Genomic DNA, 12,451 nt, shown 5'->3' on the forward strand with positions numbered 1-12,451 from the left:
AAAGCAGTGCATCACATCAAACATATAATTTTACATTTACATCAAATGTTGTTTCACCAGACTTAGACATCACAACACTCATAATGCAGGTGTAAGAGTTACTTGTACTTGTAACAAGTTGTTTTCCTGAAAAACGGAAAACAACTTGTTACAAGTAATGTGGCAGAATGTGGCAGAAAACAAAAAAGGGCTTGGAAACTGCCAAGCAAAGACTTTCAGCCTAAACCTGTCAATTGAACCTGAGAAATTGAAGCTAGGAAAATAAACCAGATGTTCTCCAATAAATCATCTAAGGTGTACTCTCAGCGGCAGGTGAACAACATGAGAACAACTACCTAAACAGGATCCTGTAACTATCATAATGGTAGACATTTAAGACACAGTCTTAAGTATGAAGAGTTGGACGGCATCAGGCCCTGACATGATTCCGCCTACTGGTTAGAGAAAGTAACTGCACTCTGGCACCACAAATGAACCAGCTGCTCATGGATGAAATACAACCAGAATGGCTAACTGAAGGCCGGACAATCCTGTCCCCAAGAATCCCCAGAAGGAACGAGTCCCATCTAACTACTGGCCAATAAAGTGCCTCAGTACCACGCGGAAGCTTCTGTCAGTCATAGCAGACAAGATTTAAAGATCGTATGATAATACAAAGAAAACAGAGAAAAACATAATTTGACCCCATACGAGTAAGTGCTTTGGTGACTGTGGGAAGGAAAAACTCCCTTTTAACAGGAAGAAACCCCTAGCAGAACCAGGCTCAGGGAGGGACGGCAATCTGCCACAACTGGTTGGGGTTAGGGAAGGAAGACAGGACAAAGACATGCTGTGGAAGAGAGCCAGAGATGAATAATAACTAATAATTAAATGCAGAGATGTTTATAAACACTTAATGAGAGCAAAGGGTGAAAAACAATGCATCATGGAAATCCCACAGCAGCCTAGACCTATTGCAGCATAGAGGATTCAGGGTCAACCTGATCCAGCCCTAACTATATGCTTTATCAAAAGGTTTTAAGAATACTGGCACATGGCTCAATATATGAGTGGGGCTCGGAAATAAATTGTCAGGAACACAACATGGAAAAAAAACTGGTAGATAGGGCAGTCACTTCAAGCCAGTTGCAAAAGTCAACATCAAGTACAGGATTCACCAAGGAGATGCTCTGTCCCCACTGCTGTTGTACGTAGACCTCAATCCCCTCACCATATCAAGCCGTATCATTGACAAGGCTTGGTACGGATAGTGACTATGGAATGGAGAAATGGTCAGCCACCTCCTCTACATGGATGACATCAAGCTGTATGCCAAGAGTTAGCAAGACATCAACTCAGTAGTCCACACCTCTAGGATCCACAGCAACAACTGGAGAAGTGTAGTCAGATGGAAAGAAAGGGAAAGTAGTTAGAACTGAGGAAACTGCACTACCAGAAGGCAACAATGCAGACATCGAGGATAGCTACAAGTACCTGGGGATCCCACAGGGAAACAGGAACTGTTAAGAGGAGCCTAGGAAAACCGCAACCACCAAATACATGCAGATAGTAAGGCAAGTCCTGAAGAATCTCCTCAATTTGAAGAACATGATCCAGGCAAAAACACCTGGGCCCTTCTCATTGTCAGATAGCCTGCTAGGATAATCAGTTGGCCAAAGAAAGAGAAGCCACTGACATCAACACAAGGAAACTCCTTGCCATGCGTGGAAGGTTTCAACCCAAGTCCAGTACTGTGAGACTGTATGCTAAGTGGAAGGAAGGTAGCCTAGGATTAGTGAGTGCCAGAACCACTGTCCAGGATGAAACAAAGATCCATGGGTACATCAGGAAGATGGCCTCAACTGATAGTGTATCGGATGTACCGCTGGCAGATAGATGAAGTGGCTTATATTGAGAAATCCTACCAGTGGCTTGACCAAGCTTGACTAAAAGACAGCACAGAGGCACTAAGCATGGCAGCACACGAATAAGCCCGAAGTACAAGATCCACACCAGGTGGTAGACCTGATGCACTTGTGCATCTTTGCACAGTTGCAGGCTGTGCAAAGAGGCCCATAAGACAATCCAGCACATAGCAAGCTAAGATTCTGTGGGACTTCCAGATACAGAAAGACAAACAGGTGATGAACATAGTAGTGGTGGATAAGCAGAGGAAGGCAGTCGTAGTGGCAGATGTAGCTATCCTGAGTGATAGCAACATCAAGAAAAAGAAATACGAGAAGCCAGAGAAATAGCAAAGGCTGACAGAGGAGCTTAAGAAGCTGTGGAAGGTAAGGATACCAGCAGTCCCTGTGGTAATTGGAGCACTCAGGGCAGTAACCCCCAAACTGGGTTAGTGGCTCCAGCAGATCCCAACAACATTTCGAGATGTCCATCCAGCAGAGTGTAGTCCCAGGAAAAGCAAAGATATTGCCCAGGACCTTCAAGTTAACAGGCCTCTGGTAGTGGGCTTGAGCTTGAAGGATAAGGGGTGAGTTGGAAATTTACATAGCAATGGTGATGTTAGTATGGCGAATAACAGCTGAGAATGTTAATAAAACATGTAATCTGTCATTTAACAGTTTCACATGAAGTAAACAGGAACATGACTATTTCATTATTTTTTATTAATGTTTGAAAGAGATAATCATGAAAATGTTATTTTAATGCGATTGATTAAAATCTTAATATTAAAGTCTGACTTGTACTTTTCAAATATATCTTAAAATGAAAATTTCCAGAGATGTGTATACAGTTGCACTCATTTAGAGTTCAGGTAAGTGTCCTACTTTCGCAGACAAGCTGTCCTATTAAACCCGAAAAACCTCACTGAAACAGGAGGCAGCTGGATCTTTTTCAAACCTTTACACAAGCATGTTGACAAAGGTTGTGCCATTTCAGAAACAGCTAATTGTGTAAGTGAATTTGGAAATGATGTTAAATTTTTACCAGATTATTATACCATATGAATTCACACTAATATTATAGCAATATTGGTAGAAATAAAAAAGGACTTAAGTTAATCTTTTTCTTTTTTATTGTGTATTTTTGTCTTTTTCTGTCAAATTAAATATACTACAAAAGTGTATAGAGAGTTGGAGAGAATGTGTGAATCCTTAGCTGGGAAAAGCATTGGTCTCAGTACTGTTAAGCTTATTTATATAGCATATTTAAACACAACAGCTGTTGACCAAAATGATGCACAATAAACAATAAACCAAGTATAATCAGTAAAGGAATAGAAAAAGAAAACTAAAATGCAAAACAATGACTATGCTTAAGTGTGGGCACTCGGCCCAATTTTCTGTGGTTTTCAGGGTTTTCCATTAGGTCATAGTACCCGGTGCCAAGTACATCCATACATCCTGCTCACCCAGGGTTCCAAGCAATCCGAGCAGGTACTAAAATGTGACATCGTCAGACTGCATGCCACTGATTGGCTGGTCAGTAGCGTCACTCGATGATTCATGAGAACATCTCGAAAATCAAGGCCACCATTCATGAAACCCAGCAATTCAATTCAATTCAATTCAATTCAATTCAATTCAATTCAATTCAATTCAATTCAATTCAATTCAATTCAATTCAATTCAATTTTATTTATATAGCGCCAAATCACAACAAATGTCGCCTCAAGGCGCTTCATAGATACAGAGAAAAGCCCAACAATCATATGACCCCCTATGAGCAAGCACTTTGGCGACAGTGGGAAGGAAAAACTCCCTTTTAACAGGAAGAAACCTCCGGCAGAACCAGGCTCAGGGAGGGGCGGCCATCTGCTGCGACCGGTTGGGGTGAGAGAAGGAAGACAGGATAAAAGACATGCTGTGGAAGAGAGACAGAGGTTAATAACAGATACGATTCAATGCAGAGAGGTCTGTTAACACATAGTGAGTGAGAAAGGTGACTGGAAAGGAAAAACTCAATGCATCATGGGAATCCCCCGGCAGCCTACGTCTATTGCAGCATAACTAAGGGAGGATTCAGGGTCACCTGGTCCAGCCCTAACTATATGCTTTAGCAAAAAGGAAAGTTTTAAGCCTAATCTTAAAAGTAGAGATAGTGTCTGTCTCCCGAATCCAAACTGGAAGCTGGTTCCACAGAAGAGGGGCCTGAAAACTGAAGGCTCTCCCTCCCATTCTACTTTTAAATACTCTAGGAACAACAAGTAGGCCTGCAGAGCGGGAGCGAAGTGCTCTAATAGGGTGATATGGTACTACAAGGTCATTAAGATAAGATGGGGCCTGATTATTTAAGACCTTGTATGTGAGGAGCAGGATTTTGAATTCAATTCTGGATTTAACAGGAAGCCAATGAAGGGAAGCCAAAACAGGAGAAATATGCTCTCTCTTTCTAGTCCCTGTCAGTACTCTTGCTGCAGCATTTTGGATTAGCTGACGGCTTTTCAGTGAGTTTTTTGGACATCCTGATAATAATGAATTGCAGTAGTCCAGCCTGGAAGTAATAAATGCATGAACTAGTTTTTCAGCGTCACTCTGAGACAGGATATTTCTAATTTTAGAGATGTTGCGCAAATGGAAGAACGCAGTCTTACATATTTGTTTAATATGTGCGTTGAAGGACATATCCTGGTCAAAAATGACTCCAAGGTTCCTCACAGTGTTACTGGAGGCCAAGGTAATGCCATCCAGAGTAAGAATCTGGTTAGATACCATATTTCTAAGCTTTTCAGCGCCGAGTACAATAACCTCAGTTTTATCTGAGTTAAGAAGCAGAAAGTTAGTGGCCATCCAAGTCTTTATGTCTTTAAGACATTCCTGCAGTTTAACTAATTGGTGTGTGTTATCTGGCTTCATGGACCGATAGAGCTGGGTGTCATCTGCATAGCAGTGAAAATGTATGTTATGTCTTCTAATGATGCTGCCTAAGGGAAGCATGTATAATGTAAACAGAATTGGTCCTAGCACTGAACCCTGTGGAACTCCATAATTAACCTCAGTGTGTGAAGAGGACTCTCCATTTACATGCACAAATTGGAGTCTATTAGATAGATATGATACAAACCACTGCAGTGCAATACCTGTAATACCTACAGCATGTTCTAATCGCTCTAATAGGATATTATGGTCAACAGTATTGAATGCTGCACTAAGGTCAAGAAGGACAAGCACAGAGATGAGTCCACTGTCAGAGGCCATAAGAAGATCATTTGTAACCTTCACTAAAGCTGTTTCTGTGCTGTGATGAGCTCTGAAACCTGACTGAAACTCTTCAAATAAACCATTCCTCTGCAGATGATCTGTTAGCTGTTTGACAACTACTCTTTCAAGGATTTTTGATATGAAAGGAAGGTTGGAGATTGGCCTATAATTAGCTAAGACTGCTGGGTCTAGAGATGGCTTTTTGAGTAAAGGTTTAACTGCAGCCACCTTGAAGGCCTGTGGTACATAGCCGATTATTAGAGATAGGTTGATCATATATAAGATCGAAGAATTAATTAATGACAGGACTTCTTTGAGCAGTTTTGTAGGAATGGGGTCTAAAAGACACGTTGATGGTTTGGAGGAAGTAATTATTGAAGTTAACTCAGAAAGATCAATTGGCAAAAAAAAGTCTAACTTAACATCAATGGTACTAAGAGTAGCTGTAGATAATATTACATCTGTGGGATGATTATTGGTAATTTTTTCTCTAATGATAAAAATTTTATTTGTGAAGAAGTTCATGAAGTCATCACTAGTTAACGTTAAAGGGATGGTTGGCTCAAAAGAGCTCTGACTGTTTGTTAGCCTGGCTACAGTGCTGAAGAGAAACCTGGGGTTGTTCTTATTTTCTTCAATCAGTGATGAGTAGTAAGCTGTTCTGGCTTTGCGGAGGGCTTTCTTATAAAGCAACAAACTATTTCTCCAGGCTAAATGATGATCCTCTAAATTTGTGACACGCCATTTCCTCTCCAGATTACGAGTCATCTGCTTTAGGCTACGTGTTTGAGAATTATACCACGGGGTCAGGTACTTCTGATTAGAGACCTTAGTTTTCACTGGAGCTACAGTATCCAGAGTCGTACGTTGTGAGGAGGTGAAATTATTAACAAGATAATCGACCTCTGTTGGGGTAGCGTTCAGATAGCTGCTCTGCTCTGTGTTGGTACAGGGCATTGACGATGATAACAGTGGCTGGATTATATTCTTAAACTTAGTTACAGCGCTTTCAGAAAGACATCTACTTTGATAAAGTCCACTCTCCACTGCTGCGTAATCAATTATTGTAAATGTAAATGTTATCAAGAAATGATCAGACAGGAGAGGGTTTTCAGGAAACACTGTAAAATGTTCAGTTTCTATGCCATATGTTAAAACAAGATCTAGAGTGTGATTAAAGTGGTGGGTGGGTTCTGTTACATTTTGAGAGAAACCAATTGAGTCTAACAACAGATTAAATGCCATGTTGAGGCTGTCATTTTTAGCATCTACATGGATGTTAAAATCACCCACAATAATTATTTTATCTGAGCTCAGAACTAAATTAGATATAAAGTCTGAGAAATCAGACAGAAACTCTGTGTAAGGCCCAGGTGGACGATAGATGATAACAAGTAAGACTGGTTTCTGAGTTTCACAGCTGGGGTGGACAATGCTAAGCATCAGGCTTTCAAATGAATTAAAAGTCTGTCTTGGTCTTTCATTAATTAATAGACTGGTGTGAAAAATTGCTGCCACACCGCCCCCTCGACCTGTGCTTCGAGATTTCTGGTAGTTAGAATGACTCGGGGGTGTTGATTCATTTAAACTAACATAATCATCCTGCTGCAACCAGGTTTCTGTAATGCAGAGTAAATCAATTTGTTGATCAATTATTAAGTCATGTACTAACAGAGACTTGGAGGAGAGAGACCTAATATTTAATAATCCACATTTCACTGTTTTACTCTTTGGTTCAGATGTGGATACTGTATTGTTCTTTCTTTGTAAATGTTTAAGTTGTTTGTTGCTGGTTTTTAGTTTGTTTTTTGTCTTTTTGGAAGCAGACACAGTCTCTATGGAGATGGGTTTTTGGGGGGGTAGCAGGAGGAGAGAAGCTGCAGAGAGGCGTGTAAGACTGCAACTCTGCTTCCTGGTCCCAACTCTGGATAGTCATGTTTTGAGGGGTTTAATAAATTTGTCGATATTTCTAGAAATGAGAGCTGCACCCATCCAAAGTGGGATGGATGCCATCTCTCCTAACAAGACCAGGTTTCCTCCAGAAGGTTTGCCAATTATTTTATAATAAATAAAAACAGGTTTAAATAAATAATTTCAAATAAATAATCTTAAGCAATGGGGGAAATGGCTACGAAAAACAACACTGTGGTCCCAGAGTCTGACAAAAAAGCCACAGACCGAGCAGCAGGTATATTCTTGCCTAGTTTAAGACCACTTGAAAAATGGCAAACAATCATATTTTGTGTGGTTGGATCTTAACAAGGTTCCAAGTGGAGCTTCAACATCCAACAAGAAGAAATCGGAGTGAGACAAAATATTTTTTGAGCATGCAATTTATTGAGAAAAACGCTTCAACTGAAACAGGCTGTTTTACAGCTGCTCAAAAGTTTAGGACCACATTGTCATTTTCTGTCAGGTAGTCACACTGCCATGACATTCTGATGGCAAAGGCAAAAAAAACGTTCAGTTTTGTAACATGGTCAGGTTGTTGAACTGCATAAGCAGGGTCTCCCACGTCATCACTGTTGAGGTGGGACGCAGTAAGACAGTCACTTGGAATTTCTTAAATGATCCTGAGGGTTATGGAATGAAAAAGTCAATTGGAAGACCCAAAAAGATTTCATCAGCACTGAGCTCCACTTGGCTGTCCATCGAGAAACTTCTCATTGTCAGATAGCCTGCTAGGATAATCAGTTGGCCAAAAAAAGAGAAGCCACTGACATCAACACAAGGAAACTCCTTGCCATGCGTGGAAGGTTTCAACCCAAGTCCAGTACTGTGAGACTGTATGCTAAGTGGAAGGAAGGTAGCCTAGGATTAGTGAGTGCCAGAACCACTGTCCAGGATGAAACAAAGATCCATGGGTACATCAGGAAGATGGCCTCAACTGATAGTGTGTTTCATGAATACCTCAAGCAACAGAAACATAGGTGGAAGAGGAATAAGAAGAGGAACCATCATGGAAGGAAAGGCTGCTGCATGGGATGTACCGCTGGCAGATAGATGAAGTGGCTTATATTGAGAAATCCTACCAGTGGCTTGACCAAGCTTGACTAAAAGACAGCACAGAGGCACTAAGCATGGCAGCACACGAATAAGCCCGAAGTACAAGATCCACACCAGGTGGTAGACCTGATGCACTTGTGCATCTTTGCACAGTTGCAGGCTGTGCAAAGAGGCCCATAAGACAATCCAGCACATAGCGAGCTAAGATTCTGTGGGACTTCCAGATACAGAAAGACAAACAGGTGATGAACATAGTAGTGGTGGATAAGCAGAGGAAGGCAGTCGTAGTGGCAGATGTAGCTATCCTGAGTGATAGCAACATCAAGAAAAAGAAACACGAGAAGCCAGAGAAATAGCAAAGGCTGAAAGAGGAGCTTAAGAAGCTGTGGAAGGTGAGGATATCAGCAGTCCCCGTGGTAATTGGAGCACTCAGGGCAGTAACCCCCAAACTGGGTTAGTGGCTCCAGCAGATCCCAACAACATTTCGAGATGTCCATCCAGCAGAGTGTAGTCCCAGGAAAAGCAAAGATATTGGTAGTGGGCTTGAGCTTGAACGATAAGGGGTGAGTTGGAAATTTACATAGCAATGGTGATGTTAGTATGGCGAATAACAGCTGAGAATGTTAATAAAACATGTAATCTGTCATTTAACAGTTTCACATGAAGTAAACAGGAACATGACTATTTCATTATTTTTTATTAATGTTTGAAAGAGATAATCATGAAAATGTTATTTTAATGCGATTGATTAAAATCTTAATATTAAAGTCTGACTTGTACTTTTCAAATATATCTTAAAATGAAAATTTCCAGAGATGTGTATACAGTTGCACTCATTTAGAGTTCAGGTAAGTGTCCTACTTTCGCAGACAAGCTGTCCTATTAAACCCGAAAAAACCTCACTGAAACAGGAGGCAGCTGGATCTTTTTCAAACCTTTACACAAGCATGTTGACAAAGGTTGTGCCATTTCAGAAACAGCTAATTGTGTAAGTGAATTTGGAAATGATGTTAAATTTTTACCAGATTATTATACCATATGAATTCACACTAATATTATAGCAATATTGGTAGAAATAAAAAAGGACTTAAGTTAATCTTTTTCTTTTTTATTGTGTATTTTTGTCTTTTTCTGTCAAATTAAATATACTACAAAAGTGTATAGAGAGTTGGAGAGAATGTGTGAATCCTTAGCTGGGAAAAGCATTGGTCTCAGTACTGTTAAGCTTATTTATATAGCATATTTAAACACAACAGCTGTTGACCAAAATGATGCACAATAAACAATAAACCAAGTATAATCAGTAAAGGAATAGAAAAAGAAAACTAAAATGCAAAACAATGACTATGCTTAAGTGTGGGCACTCGGCCCAATTTTCTGTGGTTTTCAGGGTTTTCCATTAGGTCATAGTACCCGGTGCCAAGTACATCCATACATCCTGCTCACCCAGGGTTCCAAGCAATCCGAGCAGGTACTAAAATGTGACATCGTCAGACTGCATGCCACTGATTGGCTGGTCAGTAGCGTCACTCGATGATTCATGAGAACATCTCGAAAATCAAGGCCACCATTCATGAAACCCAGCAATTCAATTCAATTCAATTCAATTCAATTCAATTCAATTCAATTCAATTCAATTCAATTCAATTTTATTTATATAGCGCCAAATCACAACAAATGTCGCCTCAAGGCGCTTCATAGATACAGAGAAAAGCCCAACAATCATATGACCCCCTATGAGCAAGCACTTTGGCGACAGTGGGAAGGAAAAACTCCCTTTTAACAGGAAGAAACCTCCGGCAGAACCAGGCTCAGGGAGGGGCGGCCATCTGCTGCGACCGGTTGGGGTGAGAGAAGGAAGACAGGATAAAAGACATGCTGTGGAAGAGAGACAGAGGTTAATAACAGATACGATTCAATGCAGAGAGGTCTGTTAACACATAGTGAGTGAGAAAGGTGACTGGAAAGGAAAAACTCAATGCATCATGGGAATCCCCCGGCAGCCTACGTCTATTGCAGCATAACTAAGGGAGGATTCAGGGTCACCTGGTCCAGCCCTAACTATATGCTTTAGCAAAAAGGAAAGTTTTAAGCCTAATCTTAAAAGTAGAGATAGTGTCTGTCTCCCGAATCCAAACTGGAAGCTGGTTCCACAGAAGAGGGGCCTGAAAACTGAAGGCTCTCCCTCCCATTCTACTTTTAAATACTCTAGGAACAACAAGTAGGCCTGCAGAGCGGGAGCGAAGTGCTCTAATAGGGTGATATGGTACTACAAGGTCATTAAGATAAGATGGGGCCTGATTATTTAAGACCTTGTATGTGAGGAGCAGGATTTTGAATTCAATTCTGGATTTAACAGGAAGCCAATGAAGGGAAGCCAAAACAGGAGAAATATGCTCTCTCTTTCTAGTCCCTGTCAGTACTCTTGCTGCAGCATTTTGGATTAGCTGACGGCTTTTCAGTGAGTTTTTTGGACATCCTGATAATAATGAATTGCAGTAGTCCAGCCTGGAAGTAATAAATGCATGAACTAGTTTTTCAGCGTCACTCTGAGACAGGATATTTCTAATTTTAGAGATGTTGCGCAAATGGAAGAACGCAGTCTTACATATTTGTTTAATATGTGCGTTGAAGGACATATCCTGGTCAAAAATGACTCCAAGGTTCCTCACAGTGTTACTGGAGGCCAAGGTAATGCCATCCAGAGTAAGAATCTGGTTAGATACCATATTTCTAAGCTTTTCAGCGCCGAGTACAATAACCTCAGTTTTATCTGAGTTAAGAAGCAGAAAGTTAGTGGCCATCCAAGTCTTTATGTCTTTAAGACATTCCTGCAGTTTAACTAATTGGTGTGTGTTATCTGGCTTCATGGACCGATAGAGCTGGGTGTCATCTGCATAGCAGTGAAAATGTATGTTATGTCTTCTAATGATGCTGCCTAAGGGAAGCATGTATAATGTAAACAGAATTGGTCCTAGCACTGAACCCTGTGGAACTCCATAATTAACCTCAGTGTGTGAAGAGGACTCTCCATTTACATGCACAAATTGGAGTCTATTAGATAGATATGATACAAACCACTGCAGTGCAATACCTGTAATACCTACAGCATGTTCTAATCGCTCTAATAGGATATTATGGTCAACAGTATTGAATGCTGCACTAAGGTCAAGAAGGACAAGCACAGAGATGAGTCCACTGTCAGAGGCCATAAGAAGATCATTTGTAACCTTCACTAAAGCTGTTTCTGTGCTGTGATGAACTCTGAAACCTGACTGAAACTCTTCAAATAAACCATTCCTCTGCAGATGATCTGTTAGCTGTTTGACAACTACTCTTTCAAGGATTTTTGATATGAAAGGAAGGTTGGAGATTGGCCTATAATTAGCTAAGACTGCTGGGTCTAGAGATGGCTTTTTGAGTAAAGGTTTAACTGCAGCCACCTTGAAGGCCTGTGGTACATAGCCGATTATTAGAGATAGGTTGATCATATATAAGATCGAAGAATTAATTAATGACAGGACTTCTTTGAGCAGTTTTGTAGGAATGGGGTCTAAAAGACACGTTGATGGTTTGGAGGAAGTAATTATTGAAGTTAACTCAGAAAGATCAATTGGCAAAAAAAAGTCTAACTTAACATCAATGGTACTAAGAGTAGCTGTAGATAATATTACATCTGTGGGATGATTATTGGTAATTTTTTCTCTAATGATAAAAATTTTATTTGTGAAGAAGTTCATGAAGTCATCACTAGTTAACGTTAAAGGGATGGTTGGCTCAAAAGAGCTCTGACTGTTTGTTAGCCTGGCTACAGTGCTGAAGAGAAACCTGGGGTTGTTCTTATTTTCTTCAATCAGTGATGAGTAGTAAGCTGTTCTGGCTTTGCGGAGGGCTTTCTTATAAAGCAACAAACTATTTCTCCAGGCTAAATGATGATCCTCTAAATTTGTGACACGCCATTTCCTCTCCAGATTACGAGTCATCTGCTTTAGGCTACGTGTTTGAGAATTATACCACGGGGTCAGGTACTTCTGATTAGAGACCTTAGTTTTCACTGGAGCTACAGTATCCAGAGTCGTACGTTGTGAGGAGGTGAAATTATTAACAAGATAATCGACCTCTGTTGGGGTAGCGTTCAGATAGCTGCTCTGCTCTGTGTTGGTACAGGGCATTGACGATGATAACAGTGGCTGGATTATATTCTTAAACTTAGTTACAGCGCTTTCAGAAAGACATCTACTTTGATAAAGTCCACTCTCCACTGCTGCGTAATCAATTATTGTAAATGTAAATGTTATCAAGAA

Source organism: Neolamprologus multifasciatus, chromosome 2, assembly GCF_963576455.1.
Source record: "Neolamprologus multifasciatus chromosome 2, fNeoMul1.2, whole genome shotgun sequence".
Taxonomy (NCBI): domain Eukaryota; kingdom Metazoa; phylum Chordata; class Actinopteri; order Cichliformes; family Cichlidae; genus Neolamprologus; species Neolamprologus multifasciatus.